We start from the raw sequence: 18,328 nt of genomic DNA on the forward strand, positions 1-18,328 counted from the left end.
TAAAATATATGTATGCTAGTAAATCCCGATTCTTCAATGAATCAAATAATACTTTAAATGAAAATCACCAGCAAACGTACCTGTGTCGTGTAAAACGTCCAATCCTTGTTTTCAGTCCCCTAATGATTTGTCTCGAATGCCTTTACTGATAACTGATACTAATGCTAACCCTAACTAAAGCTTAACCTTTTCGCGACGGCGCACCTTTGTTTAAGATGCTCGTGCGGGACGAAAGAGAATCGAAGGTAGTCACCGTACAGGACGGAGGTTTTGCATCGCTAAGGCTAATTTTAAAACAAAAATGAGAAAAACAAAAGTTTTGCTTCTAGCATCGTAATTTTTGGTATCATTTTAGATTATTACTTGAGCTCTTATATATGTTAAAATTAGCCCTTAAAATATTTTTTCTTTATTTTACACGAAAATAGACTTAACCCCTTCGCGCCGACTGTCACGTATACGTGCCAGCAACGAACGCACTTATCTACCGGCCGACACGCAGGCGTGCCAGAGAAAAGTTGCGTTTTCTACCGAATGTCACGTATTTGTGCCAGTACCTTGGAACGTTTTTCAAACTATAATTTATGCCACAAGATGGCACTGTATGTCCATATGGTTTCAGATACATGTACATTAGACATTCTACTCGAAATGAGAGAAGCATGACTCACGTACACGTGTTTTTTATTATATAAACAAACGGGGAACTAAATGTTTCCGAATGGCGTGATTTATGACGTCTCTTTAAATTGCACTTTATTCGCACGTGGTAGTTGTTTATTGTAAGTAGAAGTTTTATATGCGCTAAAGCGTCGAGTATTTCGGTTTACAGTTCAGTTTTTAGAAAATAATTAGATCTTGTTAGACGTGAATTCTTTCTGTTTTTACCGTTTCAATGTCGAAGCGTCGAAAATGTTTAACAGAGCATGAAATAGCAGAAATGATGCAAAATATTTCAGATATTGATTCTGAAATTCTGATATTCTGATATTGATTCTGAAAAACTAACTGAAAGACATTTTCCAAAACTTTGTTCAGAAGAGACTGATAAGAAAATGAGACGACGGTGCTTCGTTTGTTCACATTCCCGGAAAAATCCTCCAAAACGGCAAATGAGTTATTACGAGTTCAAGGAATGTAACGTAGGACTGTGTGTAGATCCCTGTTTTAAAATTTTTCATACGAAATGAGAATTTTAAGTAATATATTTAGTTTTCAGATATATAATGTTAAAAGTCATAAAATGGTGAGTAATTAAAATAAAATGTGTAAAATATGCATTTAAACAAGAAATAAGGTAATTAAAGTATATATATATAAATTTCTATAAAGCATAAGCCGTTTAAATACTCTATAGAGCATTATTAAACAATGCGTTGATACTTCGGAAATTTCATGGATTTAGGCTTAGTAGTAAAAAAGCCCTCGGCCTTGGAGAGACGCTCGGGGAAGACACTGCCGGCCTCCGCGATAAGCGCGCGTTTTCGCTACCCGGCTCGAAGGGGTTAAAAAATTGCTTATCTTCTAAAATAATTTTCGGAAGCGCTATTCAAATTATTCCAAAGTTTTAATTGATAAAATCCATCAATACACTTTAAAATTAATAAAAAGAACACAATAAACTTTTTAATTGACAATACTAAATTTACTTTTGAAAAGCACGTATTTGTACTATGAAATGATTGTTAATAAGAACATTTCGCATGTGTACACATGGTGTAGTGGTTATCACATCCGCCTAACACGCGGAAGGTCCCAAGGTCCCAGGTTCGAAACCTGGTGGGTACAATCTCAACTTTTTATTTGACAATACTAAATTTATTTTTGAAAAGAAATATTTATACTATGAAATGATTGTTAATAAGAACATCTCGCATGTGTACCCATGGTGTAGTGGTTATCACATCCGCCTAACACGCGGAAGGTCCCAGGTTCGAAACCTGGTGTGTACAACGTCAACTTTTTATTTAAACTACTAAATTTATTTTTGAAAAGCAAGTATTTATACTATCAAATGAAAGTTAATAAGATCATCTTGTATGTGTGCACATGGTGCAGTGGTTATCACATCCGCCTAACACGCGGAAGGTCCCAGGTTCGAAACCTGGTGGGTACAACCCTAAGTTTTTAAATGACAGTGCTAATTTTTCTTTTGAAAAGCAAGTATTTATATTTTGAACTGAATGTGTATAATAGAGCATTAATTTAATTTTTAGAAAGCAAGTGTTTATATTTTTAACTGACTGGGGATACATCTAACACGTGCACTCATGATGTAGTGGTTATCACATCCGCTTAACACACGGAAAGTCCCATGTTCGGAATGTGGTGGGTGCAAATCTAATTTTTTTTAATAATTTTTAGAGTGTTCCTCAGATTTTCGCGCAAAAGCCGTTATCATTTAAACTCACCGTAGATATGAAGTTAATAAACTTATATAAAGAAATGACTTCGAAATTTGAAAATGCACTTACGTTTATATAAAATTTCAGATTTACCTCTTTTAATGCGAGTTTGAACTAATGAAATTAGTTTTATTGTCCTTTCCGTTAACCGTCGATATCCGGTTTCATCGATATTCTAGCTAGAATTTGTTATAAGATAGATCTGAGAAGTATATAATTTTTTAAGCTGCTTGCATATCGCCAGTCAACAGTAACTGAAGAAGCCTAAACGACAAGTGTGCTGTCAGTCATCAGTCACCGAAGCTATCCGATCTGTCAGCCATCGGTGACTGACTTCACACTTGACGTGTTAATATCGTAAATAATAAAGACTGGCCCAATTGCATATAAAAATACCAGATAAGCGTGTAGAAATTAATCGACGTAATATTTTAAAATCGATAAGTTAGAGGATTTTAAGAAGCATTTAAGCAATTTTTGTGCCAAAACTCGCAAATGAATTTCGGAAAAAAATTGTATTAAACTACCACAAGTTTTTTTTTTTTTTTTAAAATTATCTCTTATCAAATAAATTTTTGTAAAGTTTTTAAAAACTTACTTTAGGGACCAAGTTCTTAAACACTGAAAATAAATTAATTTGTTTAATTTTTCACATCCATGGGAAAATACCGCATTGAATAAAATATTAATAACTGAAAATTCCTGTAATATACAGATACACATGATAATAATGTTCGTAATAATTAATGTTACATACAATCTGAAGTACCCGACGTTGCTTGTGGTTTACGCAGAGTGAAAAGGCTTCATTTATGGGAATGGGGAAAGTTTTTCGAGATTTCACGTAAACAGCAATGTTCTGGTTCAAGATGAATTCTATAAAATTTTACCAGGCTTCAACTGTATTGTTGTAGAACTAACTGCACGGCTCCCTGTAATGGTTTTAGTAAGAACTGATACTTGCTTTGTTATCGGTTATGTCGTTTTAGTCCAAAGGGGCAATTTGTTCCCCAGAAGGACTCTTAATTTTGTTTTGGGATTTTCGTTGGTTCATTGAAAATGTCGGTTCACTTTTCAAATTATTGCCACCAAATATTAGAGCCCTTAATTATATTTAAAGAAATTACATGATGAAGAATCTGCATGAATGTATATATGATTGCATTGTGCTAAGGCAACGGTAGTTAGAGCCATTAAATTTTGAATAACGTACGTTTCCACCTGAATATGGCATCTGAAAGCCCAAATTTGGAATCTGTTTTTTATCGATTTCATATTTTGTAACACTTTAACAAATTTTTGATTAACAAACTCAACGATTTCAGAGCGAGCAATGGCAGCACTGTATGGGGGGGGGGGAATTTCCTGCGCACGAGACTGTGTAGTGGAAATTCTAAAGATATGCTCATTTTAAAATTATTTTGCGTTATTGTTGTTGAACTGAATTTTATGGTTTTAGTGAGAAGAATATGATATTTAATATATTAAGGTAATACAGAAATCGTTAAAAACGCCCCTTTGGCGTACAGAATTTTCCTTAATTTTGTATTTTTTTTTTTTTAATTTCTCCCCCCTCCGGAAATGAGCTTTCCGAAAATCTTCGTCCATCTCTACCACTTTCTCCTCCGTTTCTGAAAGATTCGTAAAAAAAGGGATTTTAGAGAAGCCCTTTAATCTTCTACAAAAATCTTCTACAGTCTACACAGTTCTCATCAGGAAAAACATAAGAACATGGCGCCCTCTACCGGTGTTAGTAAGAACTAAAAAAGGGAACGCAAGTTTGATGTGACTGTTGAGATTAGTGATGCGATTTCAAATTTGAAACTATGTAGAAAGCATTAATTTTTATATTCGTTAAAAAATTATAAATTTTTCACTTAGCATTATGATTTTCACTGATAGCGAAAACTCAACAACGGCGACCTGAACCTACAATGAATGTCAAATTCTTTGAGTATTGACTCCGTAGGGTGATTTTCCGAAATCTTTTAATTTCTTAGAAATTTCTTCGAAACCTTATAAATCTTAATAACTTCCTTTGATTATGAATGTGAACTTCGCAAAATTTCTTCAAGATCGTGATAAATCGTAATCTTTCTATAAATTACGCGCACACAAACAAACAAACGGACACTCTTCTTTGTATATATAGAGAAACATGATTTTAATGGAATCTGTTAGTGTAATTTTTTATATAGAAATTAATAACAATTTAAATGAACTTTTGCTTACTGCTTTTAAATTTCTTAATTTGTTAAATTATAACAGAATAAATTTGAATGAAAAAAATGAAATATCCCCACTTTGTTGAACGACAACTTACTGATGCTTGGAAGATAATATTTTAATTCGGATAGAGGCAACACATATTTCTCTTAAATCCCTGAATGTTTATTAAATTCGTTTAACGTTTTGGCGAGTGGTAACACACTTCTTTTAAATTGCCGAGTATTTTGATTAATTTTGTAACAGAAATATCTTGCACTTTGCAAAGTGGCAACGCAAAGCTTTTATATCCCTGAGTTTTCAACCAAAAGTTCGATAAATTAGCGTAAAATATATGTATGCTAGTAAATCCCGATTCTTCAATGAATCAAATAATACTTTAAATGAAAATCACCAGCAAACGTACCTGTGTCGTGTAAAACGTCCAATCCTTGTTTTCAGTCCCCTAATGATTTGTCTCGAATGCCTTTACTGATAACTGATACTAATGCTAACCCTAACTAAAGCTTAACCTTTTCGCGACGGCGCACCTTTGTTTAAGATGCTCGTGCGGGACGAAAGAGAATCGAAGGTAGTCACCGTACAGGACGGAGGTTTTGCATCGCTAAGGCTAATTTTAAAACAAAAATGAGAAAAACAAAAGTTTTGCTTCTAGCATCGTAATTTTTGGTATCATTTTAGATTATTACTTGAGCTCTTATATATGTTAAAATTAGCCCTTAAAACATTTTTTCTTTATTTTACACGAAAATAGACTTAACCCCTTCGCGCCGACTGTCACGTATACGTGCCAGCAACGAACGCACTTATCTACCGGCCGACACGCAGGCGTGCCAGAGAAAAGTTGCGTTTTCTACCGAATGTCACGTATTTGTGCCAGTACCTTGGAACGTTTTTCAAACTATAATTTATGCCACAAGATGGCACTGTATGTCCATATGGTTTCAGATACATGTACATTAGACATTCTACTCGAAATGAGAGAAGCATGACTCACGTACACGTGTTTTTTATTATATAAACAAACGGGGAACTAAATGTTTCCGAATGGCGTGATTTATGACGTCTCTTTAAATTGCACTTTATTCGCACGTGGTAGTTGTTTATTGTAAGTAGAAGTTTTATATGCGCTAAAGCGTCGAGTATTTCGGTTTACAGTTCAGTTTTTAGAAAATAATTAGATCTTGTTAGACGTGAATTCTTTCTGTTTTTACCGTTTCAATGTCGAAGCGTCGAAAATGTTTAACAGAGCATGAAATAGCAGAAATGATGCAAAATATTTCAGATATTGATTCTGAAATTCTGATATTCTGATATTGATTCTGAAAAACTAACTGAAAGACATTTTCCAAAACTTTGTTCAGAAGAGACTGATAAGAAAATGAGACGACGGTGCTTCGTTTGTTCACATTCCCGGAAAAATCCTCCAAAACGGCAAATGAGTTATTACGAGTTCAAGGAATGTAACGTAGGACTGTGTGTAGATCCCTGTTTTAAAATTTTTCATACGAAATGAGAATTTTAAGTAATATATTTAGTTTTCAGATATATAATGTTAAAAGTCATAAAATGGTGAGTAATTAAAATAAAATGTGTAAAATATGCATTTAAACAAGAAATAAGGTAATTAAAGTATATATATATAAATTTCTATAAAGCATAAGCCGTTTAAATACTCTATAGAGCATTATTAAACAATGCGTTGATACTTCGGAAATTTCATGGATTTAGGCTTAGTAGTAAAAAAGCCCTCGGCCTTGGAGAGACGCTCGGGGAAGACACTGCCGGCCTCCGCGATAAGCGCGCGTTTTCGCTACCCGGCTCGAAGGGTTTAAAAAATTGCTTATCTTCTAAAATAATTTTCGGAAGCGCTATTCAAATTATTCCAAAGTTTTAATTGATAAAATCCATCAATACACTTTAAAATTAATAAAAAGAACACAATAAACTTTTTAATTGACAGTACTAAATTTACTTTTGAAAAGCACGTATTTGTACTATGAAATGATTGTTAATAAGAACATTTCGCATGTGTACCCATGGTGTAGTGGTTATCACATCCGCCTAACACGCGGAAGGTCCCAAGGTCCCAGGTTCGAAACCTGGTGGGTACAATCTCAACTTTTTATTTGACAATACTAAATTTATTTTTGAAAAGAAATATTTATACTGTGAAATGATTGTTAATAACAACATCTCGCATGTGTACCCATGGTGTAGTGGTTATCACATCCGCCTAACACGCGGAAGGTCCCAGGTTCGAAACCTGGTGGGTACAACGTCAACTTTTTATTTAAACTACTAAATTTATTTTTGAAAAGCAAGTATTTATACTATCAAATGAAAGTTAATAAGATCATCTTGTATGTGTGCACATGGTGTAGTGGTTATCATATCCGCCTAACACGCGGAAGGTCCCAGGTTCGAAACCTGGTGGGTACAGCCCTAAGTTTCTAAATGACAGTGCTAATTTTTCTTTTGAAAAACAAGTATTTATATTTTGAACTGATTGTGTATAATAGAGCATTAATTTAATTTTTAGAAAGCAAGTGTTTATATTTTTAACTGACTGGGGATACATCTAACACGTGCACTCATGATGTAGTGGTTATCACATCCGCTTAACACACGGAAAGTCCCATGTTCGGAATGTGGTGGGTGCAAATCTAATTTTTTTTAATAATTTTTAGAGTGTTCCTCAGATTTTCGCGCACAAGCCGTTATCATTTAAACTCACCGTAGATATGAAGTTAATAAACTTATATAAAGAAATGACTTCGAAATTTGAAAATGCACTTACGTTTATATAAAATTTCAGATTTACCTCTTTTAATGCGAGTTTGAACTAATGAAATTAGTTTTATTGTCCTTTCCGTTAACCGTCGATATCCGGTTTCATCGATATTCTAGCTAGAATTTGTTATAAGATAGATCTGAGAAGTATATAATTTTTTAAGCTGCTTGCATATCGCCAGTCAACAGTAACTGAAGAAGCCTAAACGACAAGTGTGCTGTCAGTCATCAGTCACCGAAGCTATCCGATCTGTCAGCCATCGGTGACTGACTTCACACTTGACGTGTTAATATCGTAAATAATAAAGACTGGCCCAATTGCATATAAAAATACCAGATAAGCGTGTAGAAATTAATCGACGTAATATTTTAAAATCGATAAGTTAGAAGATTTTAAGAAGCATTTAAGCAATTTTTGTGCCAAAACTCGCAAATGAATTTCGGAAAAAAATTGTATTAAACTACCACAAGTTTTTTTTTTTTTTTTTTTTTTAAATTATCTCTTATCAAATAAATTTTTGTAAAGTTTTTAAAAACTTACTTTAGGGACCAAGTTCTTAAACACTGAAAATAAATTAATTTGTTTAATTTTTCACATCCATGGGAAAATACCGCATTGAATAAAATATTAATAACTGAAAATTCCTGTAATATACAGATACACATGATAATAATGTTCGTAATAATTAATGTTACATACAATCTGAAGTACCCGACGTTGCTTGTGGTTTACGCAGAGTGAAAAGGCTTCATTTATGGGAATGGGGAAAGTTTTTCGAGATTTCACGTAAACAGCAATGTTCTGGTTCAAGATGAATTCTATAAAATTTTACCAGGCTTCAACTGTATTGTTGTAGAACTAACTGCACGGCTCCCTGTAATGGTTTTAGTAAGAACTGATACTTGCTTTGTTATCGGTTATGTCGTTTTAGTCCAAAGGGGCAATTTGTTCCCCAGAAGGACTCTTAATTTTGTTTTGGGATTTTCGTTGGTTCATTGAAAATGTCGGTTCACTTTTCAAATTATTGCCACCAAATATTAGAGCCCTTAATTATATTTAAAGAAATTACATGATGAAGAATCTGCATGAATGTATATATGATTGCATTGTGCTAAGGCAACGGTAGTTAGAGCCATTAAATTTTGAATAACGTACGTTTCCACCTGAATATGGCATCTGAAAGCCCAAATTTGGAATCTGTTTTTTATCGATTTCATATTTTGTAACACTTTAACAAATTTTTGATTAACAAACTCAACGATTTCAGAGCGAGCAATGGCAGCACTGTATGGGGGGGGGATTTCCTGCGCACGAGACTGTGTAGTGGAAATTCTAAAGATATGCTCATTTTAAAATTATTTTGCGTTATTGTTGTTGAACTGAATTTTATGGTTTTAGTGAGAAGAATATGATATTTAATATATTAAGGTAATACAGAAATCGTTAAAAACGCCCCTTTGGCGTACAGAATTTTCCTTAATTTTGTATTTTTTTTTTTTTAATTTCTCCCCCCTCCGGAAATGAGCTTTCCGAAAATCTTCGTCCATCTCTACCACTTTCTCCTCCGTTTCTGAAAGATTCGTAAAAAAAGGGATTTTAGAGAAGCCCTTTAATCTTCTACAAAAATCTTCTACAGTCTACACAGTTCTCATCAGGAAAAACATAAGAACATGGCGCCCTCTACCGGTGTTAGTAAGAACTAAAAAAGGGAACGCAAGTTTGATGTGACTGTTGAGATTAGTGATGCGATTTCAAATTTGAAACTATGTAGAAAGCATTAATTTTTATATTCGTTAAAAAATTATAAATTTTTCACTTAGCATTATGATTTTCACTGATAGCGAAAACTCAACAACGGCGACCTGAACCTACAATGAATGTCAAATTCTTTGAGTATTGACTCCGTAGGGTGATTTTCCGAAATCTTTTAATTTCTTAGAAATTTCTTCGAAACCTTATAAATCTTAATAACTTCCTTTGATTATGAATGTGAACTTCGCAAAATTTCTTCAAGATCGTGATAAATCGTAATCTTTCTATAAATTACGCGCACACAAACAAACAAACGGACACTCTTCTTTGTATATATAGAGAAACATGATTTTAATGGAATCTGTTAATGTAATTTTTTATATAGAAATTAATAACAATTTAAATGAACTTTTGCTTACTGCTTTTAAATTTCTTAATTTGTTAAATTATAACAGAATAAATTTGAATGAAAAAAATGAAATATCCCCACTTTGTTGAACGACAACTTACTGATGCTTGGAAGATAATATTTTAATTCGGATAGAGGCAACACATATTTCTCTTAAATCCCTGAATGTTTATTAAATTCGTTTAACGTTTTGGCGAGTGGTAACACACTTCTTTTAAATTGCCGAGTATTTTGATTAATTTTGTAACAGAAATATCTTGCACTTTGCAAAGTGGCAACGCAAAGCTTTTATATCCCTGAGTTTTCAACCAAAAGTTCGATAAATTAGCGTAAAATATATGTATGCTAGTAAATCCCGATTCTTCAATGAATCAAATAATACTTTAAATGAAAATCACCAGCAAACGTACCTGTGTCGTGTAAAACGTCCAATCCTTGTTTTCAGTCCCCTAATGATTTGTCTCGAATGCCTTTACTGATAACTGATACTAATGCTAACCCTAACTAAAGCTTAACCTTTTCGCGACGGCGCACCTTTGTTTAAGATGCTCGTGCGGGACGAAAGAGAATCGAAGGTAGTCACCGTACAGGACGGAGGTTTTGCATCGCTAAGGCTAATTTTAAAACAAAAATGAGAAAAACAAAAGTTTTGCTTCTAGCATCGTAATTTTTGGTATCATTTTAGATTATTACTTGAGCTCTTATATATGTTAAAATTAGCCCTTAAAACATTTTTTCTTTATTTTACACGAAAATAGACTTAACCCCTTCGCGCCGACTGTCACGTATACGTGCCAGCAACGAACGCATTTATCTACCGGCCGACACGCAGGCGTGCCAGAGAAAAGTTGCGTTTTCTACCGAATGTCACGTATTTGTGCCAGTACCTTGGAACGTTTTTCAAACTATAATTTATGCCACAAGATGGCACTGTATGTCCATATGGTTTCAGATACATGTACATTAGACATTCTACTCGAAATGAGAGAAGCATGACTCACGTACACGTGTTTTTTATTATATAAACAAACGGGGAACTAAATGTTTCCGAATGGCGTGATTTATGACGTCTCTTTAAATTGCACTTTATTCGCACGTGGTAGTTGTTTATTGTAAGTAGAAGTTTTATATGCGCTAAAGCGTCGAGTATTTCGGTTTACAGTTCAGTTTTTAGAAAATAATTAGATCTTGTTAGACGTGAATTCTTTCTGTTTTTACCGTTTCAATGTCGAAGCGTCGAAAATGTTTAACAGAGCATGAAATAGCAGAAATGATGCAAAATATTTCAGATATTGATTCTGAAATTCTGATATTCTGATATTGATTCTGAAAAACTAACTGAAAGACATTTTCCAAAACTTTGTTCAGAAGAGACTGATAAGAAAATGAGACGACGGTGCTTCGTTTGTTCACATTCCCGGAAAAATCCTCCAAAACGGCAAATGAGTTATTACGAGTTCAAGGAATGTAACGTAGGACTGTGTGTAGATCCCTGTTTTAAAATTTTTCATACGAAATGAGAATTTTAAGTAATATATTTAGTTTTCAGATATATAATGTTAAAAGTCATAAAATGGTGAGTAATTAAAATAAAATGTGTAAAATATGCATTTAAACAAGAAATAAGGTAATTAAAGTATATATATATAAATTTCTATAAAGCATAAGCCGTTTAAATACTCTATAGAGCATTATTAAACAATGCGTTGATACTTCGGAAATTTCATGGATTTAGGCTTAGTAGTAAAAAAGCCCTCGGCCTTGGAGAGACGCTCGGGGAAGACACTGCCGGCCTCCGCGATAAGCGCGCGTTTTCGCTACCCGGCTCGAAGGGTTTAAAAAATTGCTTATCTTCTAAAATAATTTTCGGAAGCGCTATTCAAATTATTCCAAAGTTTTAATTGATAAAATCCATCAATACACTTTAAAATTAATAAAAAGAACACAATAAACTTTTTAATTGACAGTACTAAATTTACTTTTGAAAAGCACGTATTTGTACTATGAAATGATTGTTAATAAGAACATTTCGCATGTGTACCCATGGTGTAGTGGTTATCACATCCGCCTAACACGCGGAAGGTCCCAAGGTCCCAGGTTCGAAACCTGGTGGGTACAATCTCAACTTTTTATTTGACAATACTAAATTTATTTTTGAAAAGAAATATTTATACTATGAAATGATTGTTAATAACAACATCTCGCATGTGTACCCATGGTGTAGTGGTTATCACATCCGCCTAACACGCGGAAGGTCCCAGGTTCGAAACCTGGTGTGTACAACGTCAACTTTTTATTTAAACTACTAAATTTATTTTTGAAAAGCAAGTATTTATACTATCAAATGAAAGTTAATAAGATCATCTTGTATGTGTGCACATGGTGTAGTGGTTATCATATCCGCCTAACACGCGGAAGGTCCCAGGTTCGAAACCTGGTGGGTACAGCCCTAAGTTTCTAAATGACAGTGCTAGTTTTTCTTTTGAAAAACAAGTATTTATATTTTGAACTGATTGTGTATAATAGAGCATTAATTTAATTTTTAGAAAGCAAGTGTTTATATTTTTAACTGACTGGGGATACATCTAACACGTGCACTCATGATGTAGTGGTTATCACATCCGCTTAACACACGGAAAGTCCCATGTTCGGAATGTGGTGGGTGCAAATCTAATTTTTTTTAATAATTTTTAGAGTGTTCCTCAGATTTTCGCGCACAAGCCGTTATCATTTAAACTCACCGTAGATATGAAGTTAATAAACTTATATAAAGAAATGACTTCGAAATTTGAAAATGCACTTACGTTTATATAAAATTTCAGATTTACCTCTTTTAATGCGAGTTTGAACTAATGAAATTAGTTTTATTGTCCTTTCCGTTAACCGTCGATATCCGGTTTCATCGATATTCTAGCTAGAATTTGTTATAAGATAGATCTGAGAAGTATATAATTTTTTAAGCTGCTTGCATATCGCCAGTCAACAGTAACTGAAGAAGCCTAAACGACAAGTGTGCTGTCAGTCATCAGTCACCGAAGCTATCCGATCTGTCAGCCATCGGTGACTGACTTCACACTTGACGTGTTAATATCGTAAATAATAAAGACTGGCCCAATTGCATATAAAAATACCAGATAAGCGTGTAGAAATTAATCGACGTAATATTTTAAAATCGATAAGTTAGAAGATTTTAAGAAGCATTTAAGCAATTTTTGTGCCAAAACTCGCAAATGAATTTCGGAAAAAAATTGTATTAAACTACCACAAGTTTTTTTTTTTTTTTTTTTTTTTTTAAATTATCTCTTATCAAATAAATTTTTGTAAAGTTTTTAAAAACTTACTTTAGGGACCAAGTTCTTAAACACTGAAAATAAATTAATTTGTTTAATTTTTCACATCCATGGGAAAATACCGCATTGAATAAAATATTAATAACTGAAAATTCCTGTAATATACAGATACACATGATAATAATGTTCGTAATAATTAATGTTACATACAATCTGAAGTACCCGACGTTGCTTGTGGTTTACGCAGAGTGAAAAGGCTTCATTTATGGGAATGGGGAAAGTTTTTCGAGATTTCACGTAAACAGCAATGTTCTGGTTCAAGATGAATTCTATAAAATTTTACCAGGCTTCAACTGTATTGTTGTAGAACTAACTGCACGGCTCCCTGTAATGGTTTTAGTAAGAACTGATACTTGCTTTGTTATCGGTTATGTCGTTTTAGTCCAAAGGGGCAATTTGTTCCCCAGAAGGACTCTTAATTTTGTTTTGGGATTTTCGTTGGTTCATTGAAAATGTCGGTTCACTTTTCAAATTATTGCCACCAAATATTAGAGCCCTTAATTATATTTAAAGAAATTACATGATGAAGAATCTGCATGAATGTATATATGATTGCATTGTGCTAAGGCAACGGTAGTTAGAGCCATTAAATTTTGAATAACGTACGTTTCCACCTGAATATGGCATCTGAAAGCCCAAATTTGGAATCTGTTTTTTATCGATTTCATATTTTGTAACACTTTAACAAATTTTTGATTAACAAACTCAACGATTTCAGAGCGAGCAATGGCAGCACTGTATGGGGGGGGAATTTCCTGCGCACGAGACTGTGTAGTGGAAATTCTAAAGATATGCTCATTTTAAAATTATTTTGCGTTATTGTTGTTGAACTGAATTTTATGGTTTTAGTGAGAAGAATATGATATTTAATATATTAAGGTAATACAGAAATCGTTAAAAACGCCCCTTTGGCGTACAGAATTTTCCTTAATTCTGTATTTTTTTTTTTTAATTTCTCCCTCCTCCGGAAATGAGCTTTCCGAAAATCTTCGTCCTTCTCTACCACTTTCTTCTCCGTTTCTGAAAGATTCGTAAAAAAAGGGATTTTAGAGAAGCCCTTTAATCTTCTACAAAAATCTTCTACAGTCTACACTGTTCTCATCAGGAAAAACATAAGAACATGGCGCCATCTACCAGTGTTAGTAAGAACTAAAAAAGGGAACGCAAGTTTGATGTGACTGTTGAGATTAGTGATGCGATTTCAAATTTGAAACTATGTAGAAAGCATTAATTTTTATATTCGTTAAAAAATTATAAATTTTTCACTTAGCATTATGATTTTCACTGATAGCGAAAACTCAACAACGGCGACCTGAACCTACAATGAATGTCAAATTCTTTGAGTAGTGACTCCGTAGGGTGATTTTCCGAAATCTTTTAATTTCTTAGAAATTTCTTCGAAATCTTATAAATCTTAATAACTTCCTTTGGTTATGAATGTGAACTTCGCAAAATTTCTTCAAGATCGTGATAAATCGTAATCTTTCTATAAATTACGCGCACACAAACAAACAAACGGACACTCTTCTTTGTATATATAGAGAAAGATGATTTTAATGAAATCTGTTAGTGTAATTTTTTATATAGAAATTAATAACAATTTAAATGAACTTTTGCTTACTGCTTTTAAATTTCTTAATTTGTTAAATTATAACAGAATAAATTTGAATGAAAAAAATGAAATATCCCCACTTCGTTGAACGACAACTTACTGATGCTTGGAAGATAATATTTTAATTCGGATAGAGGCAACACATATTTCTCTTAAATCCCTGAATGTTTATTAAATTCGTTTAACGTTTTGGCGAGTGGTAACACACTTCTTTTAAATTGCCGAGTATTTTGATTAATTTTGTAACAGAAATATCTTGCACTTTGCAAAGTGGCAACGCAAAGCTTTTATATCCCTGAGTTTTCAACCAAAAGTTCGATAAATTAGCGTAAAATATATGTATGCTAGTAAATCCCGATTCTTCAATGAATCAAATAATACTTTAAATGAAAATCACCAGCAAACGTACCTGTGTCGTGTAAAACGTCCAATCCTTGTTTTCAGTCCCCTAATGATTTGTCTCGAGTGCCTTTACTGATAACTGATACTAATGCTAACCCTAACTAATGCTTAACCTTTTCGCGACGGTGCACCTTTGTTTAAGATGCTCGTGCGGGACGAAAGAAAATATCGAAGGTAGTCATCGTACAGGACGGAGGTTTTGCATCGCTAAGCCTAATTTTAAAACAAAAATGAGAAAAACAAAAGTTTCGCTTCTAGCATCGTAATTTTTGGTATCATTTTAGATTATTACTTGAGCTCTTATATATGTTAAAATTAGCCCTTAAAACATTTTTTCTTTATTTTACACGAAAATAGACTTAACCCCTTCGCGCCGACTGTCACGTATACGTGCCAGCAACGAACGCACTTATCTACCGGCCGACACGCAGGCGTGCCAGAGAAAAGTTGCGTTTTCTACCGAATGTCACGTATTTGTGCCAGTACCTTGGAACGTTTTTCAAACTATAATTTATGCCACAAGATGGCACTGTATGTCCATATGGTTTCAGATACATGTACATTAGACATTCTACTCGAAATGAGAGAAGCATGACTCACGTACACGTGTTTTTTATTATATAAACAAACGGGGAACTAAATGTTTCCGAATGGCGTGATTTATGACGTCTCTTTAAATTGCACTTTATTCGCACGTGGTAGTTGTTTATTGTAAGTAGAAGTTTTATATGCGCTAAAGCGTCGAGTATTTCGGTTTACAGTTCAGTTTTTAGAAAATAATTAGATCTTGTTAGACGTGAATTCTTTCTGTTTTTATCGTTTCAATGTCGAAGCGTCGAAAATGTTTAACAGAGCATGAAATAGCAGAAATGATGCAAAATATTTCAGATATTGATTCTGAAATTCTGATATTCTGATATTGATTCTGAAAAACTAACTGAAAGACATTTTCCAAAACTTTGTTCAGAAGAGACTGATAAGAAAATGAGACGACGGTGCTTCGTTTGTTCACATTCCCGGAAAAATCCTCCAAAACGGCAAATGAGTTATTACGAGTTCAAGGAATGTAACGTAGGACTGTGTGTAGATCCCTGTTTTAAAATTTTTCATACGAAATGAGAATTTTAAGTAATATATTTAGTTTTCAGATATATAATGTTAAAAGTCATAAAATGGTGAGTAATTAAAATAAAATGTGTAAAATATGCATTTAAACAAGAAATAAGGTAATTAAAGTATATATATATAAATTTCTATAAAGCATAAGCCGTTTAAATACTCTATAGAGCATTATTAAACAATGCGTTGATACTTCGGAAATTTCATGGATTTAGGCTTAGTAGTAAAAAAGCCCTCGGCCTTGGAGAGACGCTCGGGGAAGACACTGCCGGCCTCCGCCATAAGCGCGCGTTTTCGCTACCCGGCTCGAAGGGGTTAAAAAATGGCTTATCTTCTAAAATAATTTTCGGAAGCGCTATTCAAATTATTCCAAAGTTTTAATTGATAAAATCCATCAATACACTTTAAAATTAATAAAAAGAACACAATAAACTTTTTAATTGACAGTACTAAATTTACTTTTGAAAAGCACGTATTTGTACTATGAAATGATTGTTAATAAGAACATCTCGCACGTGTACCCATGGTGTAGTGGTTATCACATCCGCCTAACACGCGGAAGGTCCCAGGTTCGAAACCTGGTGTGTACAACGTCAACTTTTTATTTAAACTACTAAATTTATTTTTGAAAAGCAAGTATTTATACTATCAAATGAAAGTTAATAAGATCATCTTGTATGTGTGCACGTAGTGCAGTGGTTATCACATCCGCCTAACACGCGGAAGGTCCCAGGTTCAAAACCTGGTGGGTACAACCCTAAGTTTTTAAATGACAGTGCTAATTTTTCTTTTGAAAAGCAAGTATTTATATTTTGAACTGAATGTGTATAATAGAGCATTAATTGAATTTTTAGAAAGCAAGTGTTTATATTTTTAACTGACTGGGGATACATCTAACACGTGCACTCATGATGTAGTGGTTATCACATCCGCTTAACACACGGAAAGTCCCATGTTCGGAATGTGGTGGGTGCAAATCTAATTTTTTTTAATAATTTTTAGAGTGTTCCTCAGATTTTCGCGCAAAAGCCGTTATCATTTAAACTCACCGTAGATATGAAGTTAATAAACTTATATAAAGAAATGACTTCGAAATTTGAAAATGCACTTACGTTTATATAAAATTTCAGATTTACCTCTTTTAATGCGAGTTTGAACTAATGAAATTAGTTTTATTGTCCTTTCCGTTAACCGTCGATATCCGGTTTCATCGATATTCTAGCTAGAATTTGTTATAAGATAGATCTGAGAAGTATATAATTTTTTAAGCTGCTTGCATATCGCCAGTCAACAGTAACTGAAGAAGCCTAAACGACAAGTGTGCTGTCAGTCATCAGTCACCGAAGCTATCCGATCTGTCAGCCATCGGTGACTGACTTCACACTTGACGTGTTAATATCGTAAATAATAAAGACTGGCCCAATTGCATATAAAAATACCAGATAAGCGTGTAGAAATTAATCGACGTAATATTTTAAAATCGATAAGTTAGAAGATTTTAAGAAGCATTTAAGCAATTTTTGTGCCAAAACTCGCAAATGAATTTCGGAAAAAAATTGTATTAAACTACCACAAGTTTTTTTTTTTTTTTTTTTTTTTTAAATTATCTCTTATCAAATAAATTTTTGTAAAGTTTTTAAAAACTTACTTTAGGGACCAAGTTCTTAAACACTGAAAATAAATTAATTTGTTTAATTTTTCACATCCATGGGAAAATACCGCATTGAATAAAATATTAATAACTGAAAATTCCTGTAATATACAGATACACATGATAATAATGTTCGTAATAATTAATGTTACATACAATCTGAAGTACCCGACGTTGCTTGTGGTTTACGCAGAGTGAAAAGGCTTCATTTATGGGAATGGGGAAAGTTTTTCGAGATTTCACGTAAACAGCAATGTTCTGGTTCAAGATGAATTCTATAAAATTTTACCAGGCTTCAACTGTATTGTTGTAGAACTAACTGCACGGCTCCCTGTAATGGTTTTAGTAAGAACTGATACTTGCTTTGTTATCGGTTATGTCGTTTTAGTCCAAAGGGGCAATTTTTTCCCCAGAAGGACTCTTAATTTTGTTTTGGGATTTTCGTTGGTTCATTGAAAATGTCGGTTCACTTTTCAAATTATTGCCACCAAATATTAGAGCCATTAATTATATTTAAAGAAATTACATGATGAAGAATCTGCATGAATGTATATATGATTGCATTGTGCTAAGGCAACGGTAGTTAGAGCCATTAAATTTTGAATAAC

The 18,328-nt window shown here is 33.4% G+C and overlaps 6 non-coding genes across 6 annotated transcripts; all 6 read left to right on the top strand.

Moving 5' to 3' along the window:
* Positions 1–1,879: 1,879 nt before the first annotated feature.
* On the top strand, positions 1,880–1,952 carry TRNAV-AAC (transfer RNA valine (anticodon AAC)). The gene has a single exon. It is a non-coding gene; the product is annotated as a tRNA-Val (tRNA).
* Positions 1,953–6,664: 4,712 nt separating this feature from the next.
* On the top strand, positions 6,665–6,745 carry TRNAV-AAC (transfer RNA valine (anticodon AAC)). The gene has a single exon. It is a non-coding gene; the product is annotated as a tRNA-Val (tRNA).
* Positions 6,746–6,836: 91 nt separating this feature from the next.
* Positions 6,837–6,909, top strand: TRNAV-AAC (transfer RNA valine (anticodon AAC)). The gene has a single exon. It is a non-coding gene; the product is annotated as a tRNA-Val (tRNA).
* A 4,714-nt stretch (positions 6,910–11,623) lies between these two features.
* On the top strand, positions 11,624–11,704 carry TRNAV-AAC (transfer RNA valine (anticodon AAC)). Its single transcript has one exon. It is a non-coding gene; the product is annotated as a tRNA-Val (tRNA).
* A 91-nt stretch (positions 11,705–11,795) lies between these two features.
* TRNAV-AAC (transfer RNA valine (anticodon AAC)) lies at positions 11,796–11,868 on the top strand. The gene has a single exon. It is a non-coding gene; the product is annotated as a tRNA-Val (tRNA).
* A 4,718-nt stretch (positions 11,869–16,586) lies between these two features.
* TRNAV-AAC (transfer RNA valine (anticodon AAC)) lies at positions 16,587–16,659 on the top strand. The gene has a single exon. It is a non-coding gene; the product is annotated as a tRNA-Val (tRNA).
* The last annotated feature ends 1,669 nt before the right edge of the window (positions 16,660–18,328 follow it).

The sequence above is a fragment of the Stegodyphus dumicola genome, chromosome 7, assembly GCF_044657685.1.
Source record: "Stegodyphus dumicola isolate Sdum_Otavi_A_Nest chromosome 7, ASM4465768v1".
Taxonomy (NCBI): Eukaryota; Metazoa; Arthropoda; class Arachnida; order Araneae; family Eresidae; genus Stegodyphus; species Stegodyphus dumicola.